Source organism: Rattus norvegicus, chromosome 5 (assembly GCF_036323735.1).
Source record: "Rattus norvegicus strain BN/NHsdMcwi chromosome 5, GRCr8, whole genome shotgun sequence".
Lineage (NCBI taxonomy): Eukaryota > Metazoa > Chordata > Mammalia > Rodentia > Muridae > Rattus > Rattus norvegicus.
In genome coordinates, this window is record NC_086023.1 from 119,225,853 (window position 1) to 119,249,634 (window position 23,782).

General features: G+C 46.2%; 1 long non-coding RNA gene across 1 annotated transcript; it reads right to left on the reverse strand.

Moving 5' to 3' along the window:
* Positions 1-248: 248 nt before the first annotated feature.
* Positions 249-6,385, reverse strand: LOC134479013 (uncharacterized). The gene is made up of 2 exons (XR_010051935.1): positions 2,335-6,385; positions 249-2,259 (listed from the first exon to the last, which is right to left on the reverse strand). It is a non-coding gene; the product is annotated as an uncharacterized LOC134479013 (long non-coding RNA).
* Between the last annotated feature and the right edge of the window lie 17,397 nt (positions 6,386-23,782).

Here is a 23,782-nt window from a genome sequence, read left to right on the forward strand (position 1 = left end):
TAGTCAGTTTGAACAGATTCCAGGGTGTTAGTGTTTCCAGCCTATGAAGTGAGGGTAATAGTGACTTAAATGCGTGTTGAGAGGAATTGTGTTTGTAGAGGTGCTCTGGAAGTTAGCATGCATGGGTGTCATTTTTATGTAAGTGTGCCTCAAATGTCTACTGCTGGAGATATTGAAAGACCCCCGAAGGGAGCCCCCCACTCAAGTCTCGGGAAAGACGCGCACCCAGTAGGACACAGACACCGACCTGCTGTAATCACACGAGGAAGATTTATTGTGAGCGAGATGAAACGAGAGCTCAGGCCAGCATGCTGGGGTCGAGACTCATACGCCACACAGGGAGTAGAGGAGTTCGACCCCGACCTGAATTTTCACAGAGCTTATAAAGGAAAAAACCACAAACCAGGGGGATCAAGAGGGAGGGAGGAGGGGAATTCCAAAACCATAAACTGCCCATACAATTTAGGACTTTGTGACATTGTGATTAGGGGTAGTGACATTTTACAGGGCCATTGGACCATTGTGGCCGGAGGCTATGGGTCATTGTGGCTGTTCCAGGAAACCTTTCATGCAAGAATGTTCCGGGAACCATTGTACAGCAAGGGAGGGGCGAAAAGTTCATGTTCTCACAGACCCTACCTCTTCTTTTTGGGTAGCTAGGCGGCTTATTATTAATTTTTAATCCTTCATTCCCCACTTCTTCTTTTTGTTAATAGTTCTAATCCTAGAACTTCATGGAGAACTCAGCTTCATCTAGCATAACAGCTTGGTATTGTAGTCTTAACATGAGGATTCTAACCTGGACACGATCCAAGCCTATCCACCAAGGTCATGACTAGCTTTTAGAACTTCTAAGCTTATACGGACTGTGATCCCTGAGGCACAGTCCCAAGAAGTGTTAGGAGTACTAACATATGCAATGTTACATCATTTGTAATGGAAATCAAGCCTATCCCACACCTATCTTGATAGAACCCAGGACAAACAAGACTGAGTTTCCCTCTAGCTCTCAGCTCTCAGCCCCAACAGCTAGTACATGGCTGGTGAGGGCTGAGAATTGACAGCTGTCAGGGTGGTCAGCAGCACCAGGTACGGTCCTTTCCAGCGAGGCTCGAGTGTCTGGACTCAGTGTAGCTGCAACCTGGAACTGATGGGATGTCTCAGGGGTCTCCGGGGCATAGGCTGCTGTCAGCTGTGAGCAGATTTCTTTCTGTATCACCTGTAGGTCTTTTAGCCTGGCACACAAATCATTATTACTATGGCACTATGACATGTTGGTTCAGTAACATCATCTAATACAGTCAGGGGGGCTGAGGCCCCATATAAGATCTCAAAGGGGGTAAGGCTGAATCTGGAAGGGGTATTTCTTGCTCTGAAGAGAGCAAGAGGGAAGGAGTGTCACCCAGTCTGTGCCAGTCTCCATGGTTAATTTGGTCAGGGTCTCTTTTAGAGTTCTATTTATTTACTCTACCTATCCTGAACTTTGAGGTCTGTAGATACAATGTAATTTCCAATTGACCTCTAAATACTTGGCCACACCCTGGCTTACCTTGGCAACGAAAGTAGGGCCGTTGTCTGACCAGATTACCTTGGGCATTCCAAATCGGAGGAAGATTTCTTCCAGTATCTTCTTGATGATTGCAGAGGCCGTCTCTTGTTTGGTGAGGAAAGCTTCTATCTATTCCTGAAAAAGTATCTACAAGCACTAGGAGATACTTGTGATTATATTTTTCTGGTTTTATCTCAGTGAAGTTCACTTCGACTTTTCACCAAACTCTCTAGGTCTCTTTGCCCTGTTTGCTTGCTAAGCATTCACTTATTGACATACCTTATACTTTCTACTGTCTCTCTGGCTAAAATCTTAACGTCTATTACATACACTTAACTACTTGGACAAACTTTTTATCTCCTAATTGAGTCCATTTCTGTATTTGGCAAAGTGAGTCTTTTCTTTGTTCTCTGGGAAGTATAGCTTTCCCCTCAATGTGCCATTGTCCTTTATCTTTTAAGCAATTTGGGCCTTTTCTAAGTGAGGCCATCCCTTAGTCCGATCCCAGTTCCCAGTGGCTGTCTCTTGCAGGCCTGCAACCAGGATGGGCTCCTGCATAACCATTTTTCGAGCCACTTTATCTGCTTCGTTATTGCCCCATGTCACTGAATCTCTTCCCTCCTGATATCCTGAGCAATGAATAGTACTCACAGTTGTTGGCTTCACCAGGGCATCCAAGAGATGGTAAAGGCATCTGCAGTGCTGATGTACTGGGGGGGGTAGAGGTTCAGCCATCCCAGATGACATTGTGTTGTCCACCATGGCAGCACCCACTTGTCTCTGACCTTCATTCATGAAGAGAACTGTTCCCGTCTGTGGACAAGGTCCTCGGCTTTCAGCAGGGGTCAATCAGCCAGTCGCAGAGGTCTTTCCTCCACCCATGGGCTTCTGCCAGTACTTGACACTCGTGCTGTGGTGGCTCCAGGTCCGGATTGGGCAGCAAGGTGACCAGATTGTCCCCAACCGGTGGAGAATCTAGTCCATGGCAGCTGACCAGTGGTCCCATCTTTTGGGACACTCTATTCAAAGGCAGAACATCAGCCACTCTATCACAGTTTAAGTCCTGGATTGGGTGATAATTGTTAGTGCCCGGCTGGCAGGAGTGATATGTTCCAAGTAGAACAGCGCTAAGCCATTCGTCTCCCAGCATCAGGTACTGGTGCACTGAGACAGGTCTTAAGCTCCGCATACACAGTCTGTAGATATGCATACACATGGCCTCACCCAGCCATTTCAGCCCACGCAAGCCATTTTGGAGAGCAATTTTCTCATGAGCAAGGGATAGGGGCAGTCAGGGATGACTATGAACTAGTGGGTTACCCGGCCCACGCCAAGGTCCACTGTTCTTCGGGCAGTCCATAAGTATTGTTTGTTGCCAGTAGGCCCCTGTACCCAAGGTCTTTGGATACTGGCCCACTGGAGGGGGGCATAGGAGCACAGAGCATTGGGTCCCTGCATCCACACTTCCCTTCTATCTCTGTACATAGCCAGCACTCTAGGACCAAGAGGCTCTCCAGTGTCCCCTCTTGTTCTTTCTGGGGCAGTCCCTGACCCAGTGTCTTTTTTTTTTTTTCTTTGCATTAGGCACACTGATCTTTAGCCAGGAATTCTCTTCTGTTGCCAGGTACTGTCTTCCTAGGTTCCCTAACTACTGTGGCCAGTATATGTTCCTCTCTTGTCTTTTATCTCTCTTTAGCTCTCTAGCTTCCTCTTCTTTTAGTCTCTTTTCTTCCCTAGCTTCCTGCACTCTTTACCTCTTTCTTTCTTTCTTTCTTTCTTTCTTTCTTTCTTTTTTTCTGTCTCTCTGCATCTTCTTCTACAGCTATTAGGTGCTGTCCACTTTTCTGCACAGACCCTGAACCATGCATCAACTTACAATAACTCTCTCAGCGACTTAGCTTAACCCTTCAAGTTTCTGTAACTTTCTCTTCATATCTTTTCCTTATCTTAGCCAGATTGGTGGGGCATTTTCCAGCCCCTAGGAGACCCACCCTTGGAGCCTGGGGGCAGACCTGGAGCACTCCCTACCTTCAGGGGTATGAAGAGAGCAGGCAGAAGTGAGGGCCTTCTATGCGTGTTGGAACCCTTTTTTTCTGGTCTCCAGTAGGATTCCGTCTTTCATCGGTGGTAAAGAAGACCTGTAACAGTTACTAACAAGCATATCAAATGGGATGGTGAGAAAACAAGAGAATCTTGAGAATAGAGTCTACCGAAGAGGGCAAACAGCATTTAGTCACACAGCTAAACCAGGAGGCCTTTCTTGGAACAAAAAGGCCATTGTCGGTGTCAGCTCCATGGCTTTGCCTCTCAAGAAAACCAGCCTCCAAATGACACTAGGCTTCTAGTAACAACTAATAACAAAAGGATGGAGAGATGGTTAGAACCTGGTTGCTAGATGCCAGGGGGCTGATAAAAGAATTGTAACCAGTTCACCTGGGGCTATCAGGACCTCAGTAGTAGCCCTTTACCAAACTGTCTCACTGGGTTTAAAGGCCCATGGAAAAGAAAACATTAATCCTGACCTTGGCTACCTCCAAGTAATTTAGTGCTGGAGACTGACTCCTCCCTTGGAATAAAGACAGCAGATAAGGCAGGCTTCCTTAAAGAACTTCTCTAAATGAGCACTCTCCTTCTGTGAGCAAATGTCAGAAATTCCTTTCCTGTTCTTGTTTTCCTTATAGCCCCACCTAGCTCTCAGCCTTTTTAGATTATTCTTCTGTAGCATTTCTAACACAGCCTGTCCCTTTTTTATAGCCTATTAACAGCATTTCTGATCTTTTAGGCAGTTATGCACTACGTGTCATACCGGCTGAAACTCTGCCTTTAAGATTCTTTGCTCCCAAGCAAAATTTAAATCTTTCCCAGTTCATCACAGCTGGCTGCGAGCATAAGCACAGATAAAACACTATGTTTTTGTTTTGTTTTTCTTTCCTTTTTTCAGAGCTGGGGACCGAACCCAGGGCCTTGCGCTTGCTAGGCAAGAGCTCTACCACTGAGCTAAATCCCCAACCCCCAAAACACTATGTTTTAAAAATTAACTTTGGCTATCAACCAACACACTGCCACTAGAGCGGGGTCTACAAAATTAAGTTTCTTACTCACTAAGCGTTAAGGGGACCAAGTAAAACTCTTCGACGAACAAAGCAAACAGTTTCATGATTTCAAACACAGTCGTCAGTCCAAGATTTTAAACACGGTCTTCAGTCCAAATTCAAACACGAAACAAAAGTCAAAAAAACGCTGGACAATACCACAGAAAACAATCCAGACAAACAAGACCAAGACAAAGCATCCTATAACCAATTTCCACAGATGCCTGGTACCTTCAGTACCTGGCCCAAACTGCAGCTTAACCTTAGCTGCTTCTGGGATACCAAACACAGAAACAGAATACAGACAACAGACACTAACACATCTAAGCACACTTGTCCGTGCCTATACTTAAATAGGCAGCCGAACTCGACCTCCAAAGTCACAGTCAGATCTTTTTGACTGTCCGTTGCCGGGTCCTCCCGACAAAATTCGGCTCGAGGAACATCTCTCACGCGTCCCAGAGCCAGGACCCAACAAAGGCTGACTCATGGAACGTCTCTCACGAGTCCCAGAGCCTGCGCGATTGGGGCGTCCCCCGGTGCGCTTTCTAAAAAGGAAAAAAAGAAAGAAAAAGACTATTCGGAGTAGGAATCCTTCATCTACTCACAGGCGCCATTTCGGGGTGGGGAACCTTCTTCCACCCGTGCACAGGGCAGGAAACCTTCTTCTGCCCAGACAGTGCACTAAGACTCTCGTGCACAGGGCAGGAATCCTTCATCTGCCCAGACAGTGCACTAAGACCTTAAACCGGTACCGAAAAACACAGACTACAGGACTTAATTCACACACACTCACACACACGAGCACAAACAAAGAGAAAAAAAAAAAAAACAAAACCGACGTCGACTTCGTGTCGACCAGAGGCACTGAAACTGATCGGCAGGTCGCAGACCTTGCCTAACAAACCGGTCGTCAAGGAGTAAAGTCTCCTCTGGACCTATCAGATGGGGTTCACCAGGCGTCCCTGGTCCCCCCTTGTCCTCCTGGGACGTCTCCCAGGGCGAACGGACGGTGGGTACCTGGACACGTCTATCCCTATCCACCCCGCTCTCCTTCCTGGAGCGCGGTCTCACTGAGCGTCCGCAAAACCGAAACAGCGATCGCACCAGATTCCCAGACAGAACATAGACACAGACCCAGACACAGCGCTGAGATAAAACAGAGAATCTTACCTCCAAGTGGGTCTAGGACCCCTGGGTGGTCGCGCAGATCCCGGACGAGCCCCCAAATGAAAGACCCCCGAAGGGAGCCCCCCACTCAAGTCTCGGGAAAGACGCGCACCCAGTAGGACACAGACACCGACCTGCTGTAATCACACGAGGAAGATTTATTGTGAGCGAGATGAAACGAGAGCTCAGGCCAGCATGCTGGGGTCGAGACTCATACGCCACACAGGGAGTAGAGGAGTTCGACCCCGACCTGAATTTTCACAGAGCTTATAAAGGAAAAAACCACAAACCAGGGGGATCAAGAGGGAGGGAGGAGGGGAATTCCAAAACCATAAACTGCCCATACAATTTAGGACTTTGTGACATTGTGATTAGGGGTAGTGACATTTTACAGGGCCATTGGACCATTGTGGCCGGAGGCTATGGGTCATTGTGGCTGTTCCAGGAAACCTTTCATGCAAGAATGTTCCGGGAACCATTGTACAGCAAGGGAGGGGCGAAAAGTTCATGTTCTCACAGACCCTACCTCTTCTTTTTGGGTAGCTAGGCGGCTTATTATTAATTTTTAATCCTTCAATATCATCCAGGGTCGTTCAAAGATGGCTGAGAATTGGCCTGATACCCATGTTTGTGCTGGCACTGAAGTCTAGGTTGGTGGTAGAAAGTGATGGAATGAATGTTGTTATCATTGTCTCGTGATGCTTTCTTCCTCTCTGGAACCCACTCAAGACAATCACAGAAGCATTCGCTTTAAAGAACTAGCTAAGTAGAAAGAAATGTTCGCCAATCAAATACTGTGAGTCAGTAATAAGTCTGAGCCTCTCTGTTGTTGCTTGATGGGTTACATTTCTGTGCCTTTTTGCCTGCCTACCTCAGGGTCAAGTTAACAAATGTTTAGCAGGCACCGATGAGTTAATTTTCTTGTTGTAGCAGTATAAAGAGAGGGTTTCTTTTGGCCAATATTTAAAGAAAACACAATTCTAGCATGGTGGAGGGGTATGGGGGGCATGGTGGGGGGCATGGTGGCAATCCTGGTTGGTCACAGTGTCTCTGCAGTCAGAAGGCAGAGAACGAAAGGGGAATAGACCTACAATACAAAAACCTCAAGGCTTGGCCCCAGTGACACACTTCCAACAGCCAGTTTCCACATCCCAAAGCTTCTACAACATTCTCAAATGGTGCCACTAGCTGAGGACAGCACGTTCATTCAAATACATGAGTCTATTGGAGAACCTTTGCCATTCGAACCACAGTTGTCACCTGCCAGGAACTAATCTAGAGGATCCTCTACAGTGACTACTGTAGGGAATAATACATATGCCATTGCTCCTTGACCTGAACTAGGGTTATTTGTAGTGAGCCATATTGGATTTGGGCCTGGATAGCTCAAAGTGGCTATGTGACTCTTGGCCACACATACTCCTAAGAGCCTCTCCCATGTATTTACGGCACAGGAAGAAAAGACCAAGTAGTAAACACCCTCGTCTCCACTGCATGACCTCTGCTGACCCCGGCTGATGCATGTGGAACTGACACACCTGGACCACACCTGGGTGGTGGTCAATTTACTTCTGCCTTTTGCTTCCTCAGCCTTTATCCTTGAGATTTAGGCTGGTCTTCTCGGATTTCTCCCTAATTAATTCAGGTCTCGTAGTTGGTCTTTTGTTACCGAAGAGAAGTCACGAGCCAGGTAGTCACGAGCCAGGGTTTCCCACTGTGCTTCCCAGTAATTTTCTACCTGGAGACTTGGGTATATAAGTGGTGAATAAAGCTACAGGAGTCTCTCACTCTTCTTCCTCACTCTCACTCTTCCTTCCGCTCTTCCACTCTTCCTCTCTCTCTCTCTCTCTTCCTCTCTTCCTCTCCTGGCTTGACATGATAACCTGTGTGTGTGTGTGTGTGTGTGTGTGTGTGTGTGTGTGTGTGTGTGTGTCTTTCATCCCGTAGGCTTTCGCCCGATTCTCGGTACTGTGTTGGTGCTGGCGCCGACAGTTATTTCCAGTAAATCCATTATAAACTGAAAAGACCTAAAGTTGGAAAGATCTTAAGTCTCGAATGCACTTAATATGCCCAACCCCCCAAACATCGTAAGTTGGCCCACATGCCCTACCATAAAGTCCAGTTGTTTTTATCATTGTCATCCTGCATGGAGCTAGGAGCTGGGCTCACTGCTGCTGAGAATACTGTACAATTCTTGTTACTTTTACCGCCCAGGAAATGTCCAAAATTTCACACATGGATCTGCTGAACACACATTGCTTTTTGTCCCATCGCAAAGTCAAAAATTAGAAGTCGAACCATTGTGAAGTTGGCGGGTGTGGGTATACATAAAAGACTTATTATCAGAGTTTGCCCACAGATCACAAAACCCAGGAGCGCCATGATCCACTTGCTGCAAGCTGAGGAGCTTGGAAAGAAAGTGATGTCATTCAATTGAAGTTCCAAGTCTTGGAACCGTCAGAGCAGTTACAAGCTCTGGTCCGAGCACAGACGCCTGGGAGCCAGGAGAAGACGGGTGCTCCAAAGCAGAAAACGAGTGAGAAAAGTGCCTTCCCTCTGCTTGTTGGACCTCTTCAGAACTCCACAGGTTTGGGTGAGGGCCACTTACATCATGGAGGACAGTGTACTGACTCCACCAGTTCAAATGTTAATCCCTGTCAAAACCATTCTCACGGTTGTACCTAAAAATAGTGTTGTGCCATCAATCTGGGCCTCCCTGTTGTCAGGCAAGTTGAGTCAGATGTGAATTGCCATGCAGGACTGGCGAGATGGCTCAGCAGGTAAAGGTGCTTGTTATCAAGTCTGATGACCTGAGTTCAATCTCTGGAACCCACACAGTAGAAGGAGAGAATCTGCTATTGCTGACTATTCTCTGGTCTCCACTTGCACCGTGGTACGCATGTGCATACACGTTTGCACACAGGCGCGCTTGCACACACACACACACACACACACACACACACAATGAATAAATAACTATAATAAAAATTTAAAAAAACAATTCTTGCGTGTTTTGAATGCTAGACAACAGAGGTATGAATGGACGTAGCCACAAGAAGAGACGTGAAGGACTGGCTTTCCACAAGCAGCAGGGGATGGTTTTATAGAGGAGGTGACAGGTGAAGGGGTTTTAACATTAGAAATTTCCTAGTAGTGGAGAGAGAGAAATGGTTTCACATTCACCCAGCTGTCCAGGTCTCCAAACCTGTAGACTCAGGAAGGAGAGAAACACAGAGGAAGACAGTGAATGGCATTGGGAAAGAAAGAAGGGAGGTGGAGCAGACGATGCGGCAGAAGAAACCCTTCCAAATCTGATGGTGTGGGCTTTGCTGCTGTACGCTCAGGCTTGGACCACCTTGCCTCGGCCAGCGGAGGACAAGTTTCCACAGTGGACAGAAGGAGATCTGCAGAAGTACACGATGAGAGGGACCGTGCTGGAGTGCTAGAGGGTTTTAGGTGCCGCTAGACTCACAAACATTTTGGAAGAGCCTGAGGCCATTCAGTGATGTTAAGGGTCCTGGGTGGAGGCCAGGGACTCACTCGTGAACCAGGGACACGGAACCTGACAGACAGATGGGACCGGCTGATTCCTGTTTCTGAGAGCAGTGAGTCTTGCTAACACTCAAATGATTGCCATTTCCCGTGTCAGGCAGTGACAGGAGTTAGTTGACCTGAAAATTCACTAATAGTTCCATTAAAGAGGCCTTGGAATAGCCATCTTCTTACTCATCCCAGTCAATTAACAATGAATTAATGCCAGACATATTTTCAATTGAACTGAATCCTGATTCCCCCATCATTTTGCCTAAAAATAGCCCTTAAGAAGGACCGTCAACCAGGTCTGCTTTTCTTCCCAAGGCGGCACTGGAGTTCCTATGAACCCGTGTCTCCCCTAGACATTGATGGGAAGTGCACAAAACCCTGAAATGAAGACAGGAGACCTGGACTGGTTTACCAGCTTCGGTGCACAGAGTCTTGATGTTTTTGGGACCAGAACTCTCTGAAGTTCAGTGTTTTCATGCGTACAATGGATGCTGATGGCCCTTACACTGATTAACTTAAGGTAGTTTCAGGGCTGGGGACTGGACGGATGGCTCAATGATTAAGGATACTTGCTGCCCTTGAGAGGCTGTTGGTTCAGTTCCCAGCACCCACATGGTGGCCCACAATGGTCTATAACTCCAGTTCCAGGAGATCTGATGCCCCTTTTTCTTTGCCTCCACAGGCGATCATGCTGCATGGACATACATGCAGACAAAACATTCGTACACATTAAATAAAGTAAGTGGATGTTTAAAATGTTTTTAGGAGTGTTGATAGGATGGCAGGCTAGACCGGAGACTGAAGAAGGGACATCAGACCTTCTGCTTCTGAACCAGCAAATAGGATGCCCTTGATCCCTGTTCTTTTCTAGTGTGGTCCCTAACATGGGTAGAAGGTGCTAGAAATGTATTTTTCAAAAGACATTTTCCAGTATCTGGAGACATTTTTGATCATCACGAGTGAGTGATGCTATTGGAATCTAGTGGCTGAAACCAGGGATGCTACTAAACACTACACACAGTAGGGTGGCCCCACAGCGAAGGACTGTCAGAAAGACGTTGGCAGTGGTGGCAAGGCTGCAGTACAGCTCTGGCCTACTGGGTGGTTTTGATCCCACCATTGTTTGTCATTTGGAGGGTCCTTGTTTGTAAAATGAGGATGATAATAAGATGCGACTCTGGATACAGGGCTTGCCTTTAGGTTAATTCACTGTTCCATGATCTATCTCAGTCGAAGTCTTGTCTTACTCCTTTTTGGATGTGGTGTCCAATTTTGCTTTTCCAGTTTGTGGAAATGACTTCAGTGTTTAATCTCCAGGAGTTACGAAACTGAAGTAGACAAGAAATGTCCACTAGGTTTTTAGTGTTCAAGTGTACTCTTTGTATCAACTTCTATCTAGCAAAATCCAAATCTCAGCAGTGCAGGACTTCCCTTCATGTCACCTCAAGCTTGTGTTCCCAATCCTGGGTGTTATGTAGAGCCCTGGGCTGAGGCTAGGACTACCAAATCTTCGGCGGGCCTATGGCATTTGTCTATCCAGGCTGATGCAGGATAGACAACCTTTTAGGACTATTGTTTCTCCTGGATGTGGAAGAATGTCTCTTGATTTTCCTGCTGCTCTGATGAGGTGCATCCTGGGAGATGCTCTCCCTCCATCTCCTATGTACTCCTCTGCATTCGTGCTGCCCATGGTCATACCTCTCACAAACATGACGGATAATTGGGCAGAAGTTGTTTCTGCTCTTGAGCACAGGCACCAAAACTATCTTGAATGTCCAGTAGATTCCACGACATACTCATCACCAGCATCACCCCAGAGGATGTTAGCGGGATCTCGCTCCTGGAAGATGGTGATGGGCCTCCTGTTGATGACGAGCTTCTCATTCTCAGCCTTGACTGTGCCATTGAATTTGCCATGGGTAGAGTCATACTGGAACATGTAGACCATAGAGTTGAGGTCAATGAAGGGGCCATTGAAGGCAACAACCTCCACTTTACTAGATACAGATGAGAAGGCAGCCCTGGTAACCAGGTACTCATTCGTTCACTTCCACATTCACCATCTTGTCTACAGGTCGAGACTGGCACTGCATGAGAAGATGAGGCTGTCTCTGGAACAGGGAGGAGCAGAGAGCCAAATTTCCCACTTTTTAAAGTTAATTTGTTTAGCTAGTATACAAAATAATGTGTTTCATTATGACATATGAATATATATATATATTTGCATCTTGATCTTCATATCCCAACCTCCAGACCCCCGCCCCACTGCTTCCCTAGAGTCCTCACCTTTTCCCCTCCTGCTTTCATGTAATGTCTATGTATACATGTGTTACCTCATCAAGTCCAGATGCTGATAGGACACAAGGCATCCACATGGTATTTTGTGATATTTTGTTCTTCTACCTAGTACCCTCTCTTGCTCCTCTCTGTATCTACAAACTTCTTCTACTCCTCTCAAAGTCCCTCTTCCAAGTTCATGCCAATTATGGATGGATAGATAGATGATAGATAGATAGATAGATAGATAGATAGATAGATAGATAGATAGATGAGAAAGCGTGTTATTTGTCCATCAGTTCTGTTCATCTTCTGGTAAATGATATAATTTCATTCTTTTTTACAGGTGACTATAGTTCCATTGTGTATACATGCCATGTGTTCCTTACCTGGTCATGTTTGATAGGCTATAGGCTGCTTCTAGATCTTTACTGTTTTGAGCTACATCAATCAACCCAATGGCGAGCTTCTGTGGGCTGGACGAGGTAGCTTCCTTTGGGCGTGTTCTCAAGTGCTATAGCTGGGTCATATGGCAATTCTATTCTTAATGTTTTGAGGATACTGAGATCCATAGTGGTTTGCAGTGGCTCACATTCCTCTCCACCACATATACAAAGTGTAATGTCTCCTTTTCCCCACATCCTTTCCCACATTTGTTGTCGACTCCTTGACACCACCAAAAAAATGGAGAATCTTATGTTCTGTGGAATTGATCACTCTTCATCTTTTTCTTTCTTTTTTTTTTGTGGTCTATTTTACTTCAAAGTACAGATGAGTGAAAGAAAGGCTTCACAAGGAATGATGGGGTTGCTAAAATGGAACAAAATGGAAGCTAATATTTAAAAAAATTTCATTAACTTGTAAGCTTATCCTGTCCTAAGCCCATTCAAAAAATAAATAAGAGAGTGTTTGTTTCCAACAGGGATGTTGGATTCTCTTGTCAGAGAGGAGAGGAGATCCATCCCATGTGGTCCTTCTTCCCTCTCTTACTCACTTCCCTGCCAAGCTTCCTCTCTCCCCACATCACACCTCTTGTTTAAAGAGGCAGTTCTCTTAATTAGAAATAACCAATAAATCTCTGCCCGCGTTTTTATTCCAGCTTCCTCATCAGTAAGCTGGAGATGACAATGGAGCTAGGAGGATTAAATGTTTGAACAAAAGGGAAGTGGGCCTGACTCATGGGGCTGCACTTTCCTCTCCCTCTCGTGAGCCTTAGAAGCCTCTGTGGGTTATGGGAGGCCTGGCCTGTGAGGCTGAGGACACCTGGGAAGAGAATCACCCCTTTCTATGCTCACATGGCTTCTCCTGAGTTCCATCCACTGGATCCGGGACACCCTTCAGTGGCCAGCTTCCATCTATCCGTGCATCCATCATCCACAATGCCTGAAGGCCTATACATGAAGCAGGCAACGGGATTGCCACTCCTCTGTGGTGAACCCTGAGGTGGAGGAATGGAATTTCCCAACAAATGAGGCAACTAAACTGAGGAAAAAAATGTTAATTGGTTGAGGCCTACTCCATGTTTGTTTCTTTGAGAAAATGTTCTCATTTACACGAGGAGAAACACTACAGTCCTATCCTGGTTGCTGGTCCTGGTCCTGGTCCTACTGCCATCAAGAAGAGTGCACAGGCAGAAAAAAATTCCACAAATGCTTCTTTGGGCCCTGCAGCCCCTCATTATGCACAGATCTCTGGCCCCACCTATAGCCCCATCCATGACACACACACCCCTCCAGGACCTCTGAGTCTGACTGGCATGAATCTTGGGAAACCTTATTTGTAACAAGTTCTTTGGGTAACAATTCTCAGCCAAGCAATGTTAGCCACCCCAGCTTGAAGGACATCTTGAGAAGCTGAGAAGAGGGGTTGTCACACAACTGAGAACTTACACTTGCTGGTCACAAATGTAAGGAGCAAGGAGGACAAGAGCCACCATTATCTGGCATAATGGTCCCTCCTGTCATCTTCCTGGGGCTCAGGGGCCCTTGCCCTGGGCCACTTTACTCCCATTCCCACCCCACCCCTGACGTTTTCCTCTCTCAGAGAGGCTCGATCTACATAGCCTGATCTTCAGACTCCACAGCAGAATCCATAGTTTACCTGAGTTCCATTTAAACCTCCTTGAGCTTGGTTCTCACGCACTGTGACGTCATCAGATCCCCAAGACTGAATTATAGCTTTGCATTCAATCAAGACTCATGTATTATTCGCTGTGTTATCCATCACTGCTTCCCCACTGCTTGGAAGACAGAGTGACAGCAATGCACACAACGGGCAGCACCTGAGGGGCTTTAAACCTATCAGTGGTAAGCATTGTTCTCAGAAAGATTTCGCTCTGTGGAAAAGGCAGAATGGGACGCCTTTGCAATGGCCAGCAGAGGCTTTGGAACAGTTTCCCATTAACTGGGAATATTCCAAGTTCACAGAATGCAGCAACCAACTCATTTACATCCTAGGCACTTGGATTGAGCCAAATTTTTTTTTAAAAAATCTATTTGTATTAAATATAAAATGATCACCGGGTGCCCTTCCTGCTTCTCTATTGCACAGCATAACAAACACTAAAATTCAATCTATGTAAAATTATTTAGTGGCGAGTCTCCTGTCTGTGTGTAATCAGAAAATTATATTAGGAGCCTTGAAAGCCTATTAATTGAAGTTTATCAAGAAGGCAGTAAGCATTTAGATATAAACACAAATATGAAATATATCAATACTCTTACCAGCAATTAGCTATCACAGCGGCCTTGCAATTCCGAAGCCCTTAATCAGGAGGAAGCTTAATAAATGCTATGGCCATTGTAAACACTAGAGATGTCAGAAATTTTTTCTTTTAGGCTTTGTTGAGCTGCACATAGAGAGTACACACCTGTGTTGTTCTCTTGAAGAAACCACTAGTGATTGGCATGTAGCACCTCCCACCATTACCAGCTGAAATGAATGCAAAACATGTTTTTAATCGAGCCTGACTCCTTGTGTAAATAATTAGAGACAAACTGTAGGTGTGTACATAATTAGACAAACTCTAGACAAACGGCCCCATAAATGATATTGTAATAATAGAGCGTATTCACAAAACAAATAAGGAAATATGCAATTTTGTCTCTGAACTTGTTTCCCTGCCTTTAGCCCTGAGGAAAATGCAATGAGTTCTGCTGATGTTTAAAGTGCCTCAAATGTGGGAACTGGGATCCTTAGCGGAGTCCCTTCCCCACCCCACCCCACCCCTAATCATCCGAGGTCTGTGTCTCCTTTCATATTTGAGATTTTCCCCAGCATCCACCTAACATGGGGCTTAGAATAAAGCACCAAGAAACTCAGAATGTCCAACCGCTGAGTATTTAAATATCCTCAGTGGATTGTATTTCATGAGCTCCCTGGACACCAGGTGGTGAGCAGCCCCTTCCCAGCCTCTGAGACTAACTGCCCTGGGCTCACTGCTCTCTGGGTTGCTACACAGGAAGGTGTGGCACTAATTCAGAGGACTTTTCAGCTCTCCCTGGAGCTGGCCAGGGCCAGCGGCCAGGGACTTCAGATTCCTCAGACCTCTGTCATGTGCCTGGTCTCCATAAGTTCTTTAATTTAATCCTCCTAGCAGCCTTGGGAATTGGTAATTTGTCCTTGTTTACTAAATGAGTATCCCGGGGCATGAGCAGTGATGTAACTTGCTCCAGAGTCAGATGCAGAAGACTGACTGAGATGAGGAAGGCAGTAAATTGCATGACTAGAAATTACGGAGCTGGGATCTGAACCCAGGACCACCAGCTTCCTGACACCCTTGTGTTACATTGTGCTGTTTCTTTATGAGGGGCAATGCTAGGCCTTCTCCTATGGCCTGTATGTTTGAAAAGAATCACAGATTGGCGATGCGCCCCACGGTTCTGACTTTTTAATTTTTCTTCTTGGGAGAGAATCAGAAGTTTTAAAAATTGTTTGTTTCGAGGTTCTGGGCAGTGAACCTCTTCCAAGGACGCAAGTTTCTTCTTGAGGACAAGTTTTTGCTGGTGTCGTGATTCCTGCATTTCCTTTTTACAGGGATTCCCACAAGTCATTGCCTGACAATGATATAGCATCTCGGTGTTTATAATAGAAAGTCTCCAGGCAAACTAACACGCTTCAAAAGCATGTATTCCAATTACGGTTCCATCCTGAGCAAATTGCATGGGCTCTTTAGGTCTTCCCCAGTCAAATGAAGACGCTAATGATGATAGTAGCTCTCTGCAGGTTACATGACAATGCACAGTGAAAGCATAAACTGCTTCCTGGTGCTTGTAGAAGCATTGAGCCTGACTCAAGGATACACGAGGGTGGTATGGGCCAAGGTCTCTTCATTCCAGTTAATTACAAGACGATTAAGATGCCTAGATCCAGAGGCAGAACAAGGTCATCTCTTACAATTAGTCAAATAATGGAGTCGTAACTAAGCAGAAGCAGACAGATCTTCTTAGTTCTGTCCCAGGCCTGCTATGATGGTCAGCTATTCTCTGCTACGACAAGAACATGGCATGACCAACTTATAGTCAACGGGTTTATTTCAACTCACAGCTTTGGGACTGTCGTGGTTCTGTGGCCGGAATAAACAGCAGTTCAAAGACATTTGTTTCATGGCCGGGGCAGAAAAGGGAGAAGAGAAAGGGGCAGCGAGGGATGGTGGCATTTGCCTTTAATCCCAGCATCTGGGAGACAAAGGCAGGTGGATCTCTGTGAGATCAAGTTCAGCCTGGTCTACGGCACAAATTGTAGGACATCTAGAACTACATAATGAGATCCTATCAGAAAGAATATATTCCCTTCAGGGTCCCATCCCACAATGACCAGAAGACTCCCGTAGGTCCAATGTCAATGTTTCCACCATTTATTACCACCATGCTAGTAGCTAATGCTTCAACACCTTTTGGGGGACATTTCACCTCCAAACTATAAAAGGTACCATCAGTGACACTAGGCAAGGCACTTGCTCCAACTTGGCATTCAGCATTGCCTTCTGTTAAACAAGGGGAAACTCATGTGCCTTTTAGATAGATTCCTGCCAATTTTGGCATCCTGGGAGGCCCCCAGGCAGTCATGAGTCAGCCCTGGCTCCTGAGAGCTTGTCTTTCCATGGTCCACTAGAATACCACCAACCAGTCCAGGGAGCCTGGAGCCTGGGCCTCACCCGCACTTAGCACTTGAATGCCTGGAGCAGCTGCTAACACCCTCCCAACCCCCAAGCACCCAGCAGAACCCCACACCCCCTTAATCTGAACTCCTCATTAGTTCCAACTGCAAGCCATCCATTGTGACCTTATGCCCATAATGAGAGTTAATTTCTGTTGGTATCAGATGGTCTTCCCCCTGGACATTTTTATTCATATTTCTTTCCTGTTTTGTGATTCTCAATTGGAGTTTTCTAATAACAGATCATTTCTTTTTGTCTAACTTTAATCTGGTCCTGCTTGACAAGTCCCATCCTTTTCATTGAAGGGTAAGACCACTTAAAGGAAGGCCAATAAGCCCTTGTGCTGCTCGGCCAGCTGGGGTGATTTGTCACCCGGTGCAGTGGTGGTCACACCAATGGATTTATCTCAAGGTAAATGGAGATGCTGAGACCCGGGACCTGGAGCTTTGATTAAGGCGCCCTTTTTGTAGTGTTGATAGATGTTGCTTGTGTTTATCTATTTGAAATGCCACTAAATCTGTGAATACAATGGGAAAAGAGAGTACTTTGCCGCCGAAAACATATTAGTGATTTATGTTTCTGCAAGAAGCACAATAAAGAGACAGAGGCTATTAAAGGCAGCTATTTCCATGAGAAATAGTTGTGCTTTAAAACATTATTAACCCCACCTTGATAAAGACTTACATGCATGCATAATCATGTTTACTTACCCCTTTAGTCTGGCGCAATGTGCTTTGGGAAGCGTACACTCTCCAAATATTAATAAGTTGGTCAGCAGAATATTTACAGCAAAAGACATCTTACCCAAGACTGTTGTGCATGCAAATTTGCTTCTCTGGAGATAGGGGACACATAATAAACTTATCTCAAAAGCTCTGGGGTTTATACGGACTTCATGTTGCTCACGGCACTCTCAAATCCTCTTCACCATCGTTGGCGTTGTCTCCCCGCCCCAACCCCCCCCCTCGCCTGGTAGTGGAAATAACCAGGGGGTGACATATAAAGATTATAATGCATGGATATAACTTATAACATGAATCAATGTCATCAAGACGCACCCATTTAAATGAATAGGGTCAGAGGAGAGCGCTGTATCACCCTGACTTGTGTGACAGTTACAAATGCATCACCTCGTATGCATAATAGGAGTGTACAAACCAGAAGAGATTTGTAAACTTGGTTCATTTCGAGCAGAACTGACCTGCAGAAGTGGAAACGAGAGAAAAAGCAACCCGTCTTGGGCTGTCCGTCAATAAGTGGTTCTTGGTTGTCTGTCTCTTACACACACACACACACACACACACACACACACACACACACACACGATTTCAGATCCAAGTCACCTCACTGTTTAAAGGGTATACAGAGCTGTTACGGTGTAAAGTGGGATTCATACCGCTGTGTGTGGGTGGGTGGGTGCAACACAAGCTGCCGGAGGGGATGGTTAGGGGTGTGCGATTCATGCCAAGTCTGGGGGAAAACATAGAAACAGAACCCAGGCGACTTGGACCTGGCAGAGTGAACCGTGCACCGAGTGCAATTTAGTGGAAGGCTCTGTGCCTGTGCAGTGTGCTCTGATTTATGACTTGGTTCGGGGCTGATCTCTTCAGCTGCTGAGGGATTGGGCTGAGCGGAGCAGGGCTGCGGGCGGGCGTCAGTCCCTGGCCTTGGCACTCCGGGTGCAGGCTTGGGTGCGGGCTTGGCACTGGCCGGGTGGCGAGCTCCCTGCTAGGCAGTGGCCACACCTGCACTTCATTTGCTTGGGAGCAGCACGGCGACCCGCCTGCTGGTGGGGAGCCTTCTTCGCATCCTCGCGATTATGACAAGTTATTAATTGCCACCATTAGCTGCAGCAGCCTGCCCGAGATCTCTGCTGCTCTCTGGAGGTGAGAGTCTGCGCATCTGAACGCCCAGGGAACCGGTGGCGAGTGGCGCGGGGCAAACCAAGCCACGATCTGCCCAAAAGGGATTGTGAGACGGTGAATAATTTATTAGAAAACATTTTTCTTTGTCCTTCCCACAGACCCACAAATCCTCCCCAAGCGCTCTTTAGCAGTCTTGTGGATAATGTACTTACACATCTCAGAGCCTGCTAAATAGGTTGCTGAGGCTGCAGGCTTCACCTCCCTGCAGCTGCCAGGACCGCACACCGGTGTGGGCCCTGGGCCTGTTCGCCATGCCAGAAGCCAGGTGGGTTTGCCCAAATAGACCAGAAGAGCCAGTCAGGGCCACTCACCAACTCCGAGCCCTCTTCCCAGAACGACAGACCTGCACATGTGCCCAGAACCCACAGTTTTCTTTCAAATCATCAACATGAGTGGGCTTTTCCTCTTATAGAATTGGAAACCTGCTCTAGAAGATCTGCTGAGCAAAGGCAAAGAGACAGAAGTTAAACAGGAAATAATATGCAGACAAGTAATGGCAGATCGCAGAACCAAGCGATGGGTACTATGCTGGGCTGCCAACTGACTTCCAGGGATCAAGCCTAGCCTTCTGGGTTAGATAGTCAATGGGGATTCAGCGATTTTTAAAACGGCAGCCATCATTTGGAATCTGAGAGAACCTTCTGAATCACATTTTCCTCTTTAAAGTTCCAGAAGCCCAGAAAGTGATGCTCTAAGGTGTAGGGTCACTATTCTATCATTCAACAAACCTTTAAAAAGTACTATGTTCCTGACCTTCCCTCATAGCAGGCTTCAGGATGCAATAGTGAGTTTCCAGTCCTCCTGGAGAGCTGCTCGGACTCCACAAACAGTGGCACGAGGCTGCTGGTGCCAGATGGGCATCTCCACTGAGAGGGAATGAAGCAAAGCCGAGAGAAGACTGCTACCCTCATTTTTTGAATGCTTTAATGACAAACATGGTAACTGGTCCAATCCTCCTGCTGTTAGCGCAGCCCCAGTGTTAGAGTGGATTGCACATAGTCAATGGGAGTGCAAACGTGAGCCCCGTCATGAGTTAGTCATCTCACACAGATCCGTCTCTGATCTTCAGAGTCTCACAGATCACAATAGATGATGGTCTTGTGTACAAGACAATTATAATTGTATGTGGTCAGGACCTTCCTAGGGAAGGGATGAATGTTTCAGAGAGGTAAAGAGAAGTGTCAAGCCTGGAAGGGCAAAGGAAGCAGCACAGCAGGGAGAAGATGCTAGCCCCATCCTCACCGATGGATGAGCCTGGAAAGAGCACACAGCCTAGTGCGTGCTGGAGAGGAGAAGAGAGAAGTGCAAGAGCAGAAGGAAGACTGAGGGCTGACTGGAATCATTCATTCAGAAACACTGAGGTCTACCATGCTGTGAGAAGCTGTATCCATGGTCCCTAATTTATACATCAAGACCCTACTGGCTTGTAAGATGAAATCCTAAACTCCAATATAGCTGTGTTTGAGTGAAAATATTAAAATTAAGATTAAATAAGATGGGGTTGGGGATTTAGCTCAGTGGTAGAGCACTTGCCTAGCAAGCGCAAGGTCCTGGGTTCGGTCCCCAGCTCCGAAAAGATTAAATAAGATAATAAGGGCAGGGCTCAGACCTGATAAGATTGGTGCCAAAGACTTCATTGCTTCTGTGTGCAGGAGCAAGGACAAGGCACAGGAGGACTGTGACCAGGAACAAGGATAGGACATAGGAAGACATAGCAGAAGGTGGCCAAATGGGAGGAGAAAGAGTCCTCAGCAGAAACCAGTGGTATCCACAGCCTGAGCTTGCTTTTCTAGCCTCTACAACAGTGAGAAAACAGCCTCTGCTGCATCAGGTAATGACATTTCATGATGACAGACCAGACAGAGCTGTTGATAGATAACCCTGGGCAATCAAAGAGGAGACTTGTTACCACCTCCAGGAAGTTCAAGACTGAGAGACAAACATTTGCAGAGAGTAGGAAATCATCTGCTCAGAATAACCACAGATTAGTTTATGAACTAAATGGCTTTATCTGCTGTGGTATAAAACACTGGGTATGCCTTGAGCAGTTGATACAGGAGCCAATAGTGTTGTTTACCAATGTTTCTACTTTGTATTCCCAGCTAGTCCCTAGTTACACACACACACACACACACACAACACACACTCAGAAATTAGTTTGAGGATACTTTATTTTTAATGTAAACATGTGTCACATGTTGACTGCAGGCAGAAACCTTTAAGAACCAAGGGGTAGGATTTGCCAAGTTCCCCTCTCCACACAGTGCTATCACCAGTCTAGACAAGGGGAGCAACAAGAGGCCAAGGGCCTCTGAAGAGTGACTGGCCGAGGAGTAATCAGGAGCGCTCGAAGCTACTGACCTGCAGAGGTTATTTGCCACAGCAGCCCAACATCCCAATGACTAGTATAAGAAACACAGGCTGCTCACATTTCCCCTGCGTGACACTATAAACATTGGCTTTGCCATTTGAAGCCCCAAGAGTGACCTGCTCAGAGCACTAAGAGGCTAGACTTGCAGCTTGCTGTCTGGGTGTTGCATATAAGGTTTTACTTCCTTGTCTACCTTCATCCTTCATATAAAAATCTGTGAGCAAAGTAGTTCCTGGGTGGTGCCACATCCTTTTGAGAGTCAAAGGTAGGCTTGCTAGTCTTCCTGATTATTCCTTCCCATGTCCTGTTCTTGGGCTTAGAAATTGAGGGTTCTGGGAATCAGGCATCTGGCTTTAAACCGTCAATTCACAGCTCATTAGTCCTGTGGCCATCTTAACGTCCCCTAATCTCATTGAATCTCAGTGTCCTCACCTGCAAAATGCAAATAAAACAGTGCCCACCTGATGAGCCTGTTTCGTGAGTTAACATGACACTGTGCATAAAGCTACTGCAAGGTAATTACTAGTGGCAGCGTTATCTTTGTTATTTCTTTATCAAGAGTAGTGTACAACCAAAGGCCTAAAATCCTTATCACAGAGCTGATCAGAGCTGTGCACGTCTATAATCCCAGCACCGACAGACTGCAGGAACCCAAGCACAGCTACAAAATGGGCCCAACACAAAACTGTAAACTTGCACAAACACGATGCAGTTTGTTTTTAACAGAATCTGTGGTTCTCCAGCATGAACTTTGTCTCAACATCCAAAAGGTGGACACACCTGCGAGCATTTTTGCAGTCCCTTCAGGATCAGCTTCGAGACGGGTCTTTGGAGTTATTGGTCCTCCAGTTTCTGCTCAAGGTTTATTTTTCTCCAGCAGGATGGAGCACCGTGAAAACATCTACAAAAGCATCAGTCAGGGGTGCCAGGGCCCTGGGTGAAGGCTGGTGTAGAGTCTGCCTGCCACTTCCGTGAATTCTGTGAACTAGCCTCCTTGTGTGGCTTCTCTTTGTAGTACTCAGCAACTCACTCCTGGAGAGAGAGTATCTCTCTCTTTTTTTTTTAAAGTAACCTGACCACCTGTCAAAGCTGGACTTCAATGGAGTACGGAGCAGCTAGCCCATGGCCGGGTGGCCTGGCACTATTTAGATCTGAGTAATTATACCACGTTGGCCGCTTACTCTCCATCAACTTGGCCTCTCATGCCAAGCCTCTTTTGCTGTTCCAATGATGTAGCTGAAGAGCTCTGAAATCAGCCCCACAGAGCCAAGGGCGCAGCAGTGTGACTGACACAGAAGCTTCGTGATGGTTGCTTGTGATTATGGATTACGAGTTTCTATTCAAGGGAAAGTAGTGACGGAAGAGAGGGACAATGAAGAAGTGCCAAGTGTCCTAATTCCCTCCTGTCATGAACATAGAATTATATCTAACACTGGGCTCTAAGACAAAATTTGTGGGCAATGTGGTGTTGGCCCCTGCCTTTAATCCCAGCACTTAGAAGGCAGAGGCAAGCAAATCTTTGAGTTCAAGGCCAGCCTGGTCTACAGAGTAAATTCCTGGACAGCCAAGGCTACACAGAAAAACCCTGTCTCAAAACCAAAACCAAAATTAAAAATTTGATAAACTTCAAAATCTCTTTCTGAAACAGAGTCTTACTCACTACATAGTTGAGATTTGAACTATGTATGTTACGTAGCCTAGGTTGGACTGGAAGTCAACAGCCTACTTCTCGGCATCCAGAGTACTAGGATTACAGGAGTGTGGCTTCAGGCCCATAATCTTTTGGCATGAATATTCTCTTGCCTACACCCACCTTGTGCCAGGCAGAGTTGTTCTGAATATATAGTGATGAAGCAGACAGAGAGCTTCCTGCCTTCATGCTGGCACATCTAGAAAGGGCAAGCACAAAGAAGCGTGCAGAAATTAGGTGGTTTATGTCAGAATCCTGCTGTGGCATCAGGGACACAGTAAGGCATTAATTGGGTTTAGAGCAGTGTGGTTCACAGCCTGTGGGTGGTGACCCCTTTGGCAAACCTCTGTCTCCCAAAATACTTACATCATGATTCATAGTAGTAGCAAAATTACAGTTGTGGAGAAGCAACAAATGTAATTTTATGATTGGAGGTTATCATAACATGAGGGGCTGTATTAAAGGGTCATAGCTTTAGGAAAGCCGAGAAATGACTAGTCTAGAGAAGTTGGGCATATTCCCAAAGATATTTGTCTCTGCAGAAATTGTGAGCAGAATTGCTATGTGGAGCAAGAAGCCATTTTGACTTCTCATGTGACCATTTGTCATGCAACCAAATCCTGGTTTGGGGGAATCTTCTACCTATGCCTTCTCAATGAGCCTTGCAGGTACAGGATTCATTTTAACAATTATTGGAATCAAATGATCCAATAACACACTGCTTGTGCAAGATAAGTGGTAGCCATGCAACAACTTGTCTGTTGTCTTGTAGGCCCAGCAGATGGAGTTAGAATCAGGGTGGGCTTCCTGGAAATGTGGACTACACTATGATCTTAGATGCTATTACAACAGTCAAAGGGTGTTTCTGGTGGATATGGACATCTATCTGCCTAGCTTCGGAAAGATAAGGACTCACAGAGTCTTAGTAACTCAGTGTGCTGTGGGAATTAGAACACGGTATCACAGAGTAAGGGGAGGAAGACTAGGGTGGGTGGGAGGGACTTCTT